Genomic DNA, 2447 nt, shown 5'->3' on the forward strand with positions numbered 1-2447 from the left:
ATTTATTTATATTTCAAATGTTATCCCCTTTCCCAGTTTCCCCTCTGCAACCTCCCTATCCCATCCCTCTTCCCCCTCTTCTATGAGGGTGCTCCCCACCTACCCACCCACCCACCCACCCATTTTCACCTTACTGCCCTAGAATTCACCTACACCGGGGCATTGAACCTTCACAGGACTTATTCACATTGAAGCCAGATAAGGCCATCCTCTGCTACATATACAGCTGGAGCCATGGGGTCCTTCATGTGTACTCTTTGGTTGGTGGTTTAGTCCTTGGGAGCTCTGGGAGATTCCTGGTTGGTTCTTCCTATGGGGTTGCAAACCACTTCAGCTCCTTCAGTCCTTTTTCTATCTCCTCCATTGGGGTCTGTAGCTTGAAATTTTTTTAATTTATTTTTTTAATTAGGTATTTTCTTCATTTTCATTTCAAATGCTGTCCAAAAAGTCCATAGACTTCCCTCCCACTCTCCTACCCACCCACTTCCACTTCTTGGCCCTGGCGTTCCCCTGGGGCACATAAAGTTTTCAAGTCTAAGGGGCCTCTCTACCCAATGATGGCCAACTAGGCCATCTTCTGATACATATGCACCTAGAGACACGAGCTCCGGTGGTACTGGTTAGTTCATATTGTTGTTCCACCTATAGGGTTCCAGACCCCTTCAGCTCCTTGGGTACGTTCTCTAGCTCCTCCACTGGGAGCCCTGTGTTCCATCCAATAGCTGACTGTGAGCATCCACTTCTGTGTTTGCCAGGCCCCAGCATAGCCTCACAAGAGACAGCCATATCAGGGTCCTTTCAGCAAAATCTTGCTAGTGTATGCAATGGTGTCAGCGTTTTCAGGCTGATTATCAGATGGATCCCTGGGATTGGCAGTCTCTAGATGGTCCATCCTTTCGTCTCAGCTCCAAATTTTGTCTCAGTAACTCCTTCCATGGGTGTTTTGTTCCCAATTCTAAGAAGGTGCAAAGTGTCCACACTTTGGTCTTCTTTCTTCTTGAGTTTCATGTGTTTTGCAAATTGTATCTTGTATCTTAGTTATTCTAAGATTCTGGGCTAATATCCACTTATCAGTGAGTACATATCATGTGAGTTCTTTTGTGATTGGGTTACCTCACTCAGGATGATGCCATACAGGTCCATCCATTTGCCTAGGAATTTCATAAATTCATTCTTTTTAGTAGCTGAGTAGTATTCCATTGTGTAAATGTACCACATTTTCTGTATCCATTCCTCTGTTGAGGGACATCTGGATTTTTTCCAGCTTCTGGCTATTATAAATAAGTCTGCTATGAACATAGTGGAGCATGTGTCCTTCTTACCAGTTGGAACATCTTCTGGATATATGCCCAGGAGAGGGTATTGCTGGATCCTCCGGTAGTACTATATCCAGTTTTCTGAGGAACTGCCAGACTGATTTCCAGAGTGGTTGTACAAGCTTGCAATCNCACCAACAATGGAGGAGTGTTCCTCTTCTCCACATTCTCACCAGCATCTGCTCTCACCTGAATTTTTGATCTTATCCATTCTGACTGTTGTGAGGTGGAATCTCAGGGTTGTTTTGATTTGCATTTCCCTGATGATTAAGGATGCTGAACATTTTTTCAGGTGTTTCTCTGCCATTAGTTATTCCTCAGGTGAGAATTCTTTGTTTATCTCTGAGCCCCATTTTTAATGGGGTTATTTGATTTTCTGGAGTCTGCCTTCTTGAGTTCTTTGTATATATTGGATATTAGTCCTACAAAGAACTCAAGAATGTAGCTTGAAATATTAAAAAGAAATCCATGCTTTGCTGCAGGGCACCCATGAGCAGGCCTGCCTGTTCTCATCTCAGCAGACTCTCTGACCCAGAGCTCCGAAATCTCTCCACTTCGCTCAGTAAGTTCTCATGGCAGGTTGTTGCCACACCAACCCCACACTTCCAAATACCCATGACTTTTTTGGGTGTACTTCTTGCAAACCCATGTTTTGCTGCCATACCTTTCTCTCTGGAACACAGTTGAGTTGCTGTGTGAAGGGAAACACAATAGAACTTAGTTTAAAATCAACAGGTAACATAATCTCTGGTCACAACAACTAACATCTTAATTTGTAAGGTATTCTAAGTTAAATCATCAGATAGTGGATCCCAAGGAATCTGCCTCCTGAACGAGGAAGGATGGAAGGAGGTGAAGAGGTTTGCAACCCCATAGGAAGAACAACTATATCAACCAACCAGAGTCTCTCAGGAGACAGCTATATCAGGCTCCTGTCAGCATGCAGTTCCTGGCATCCACAATAGTGTCTGATTTTGGTGACTATATATGGGTTGGATCCCCAGGTGGGGCAGTTTCTGGATAGCCTTTCCTTCAGTCTCTCCTCTACATTTTGTCTCCATATTTGCTACTGTGAGTGTTTTGCTCCCCCCTTCTAAGAAGGACCAAAGCACCCACACTTTGGTCTTCCTT

Source organism: Mus caroli, chromosome 7 (genome assembly GCF_900094665.2).
Source record: "Mus caroli chromosome 7, CAROLI_EIJ_v1.1, whole genome shotgun sequence".
In the NCBI taxonomy this organism is placed as follows: Eukaryota; Metazoa; Chordata; class Mammalia; order Rodentia; family Muridae; genus Mus; species Mus caroli.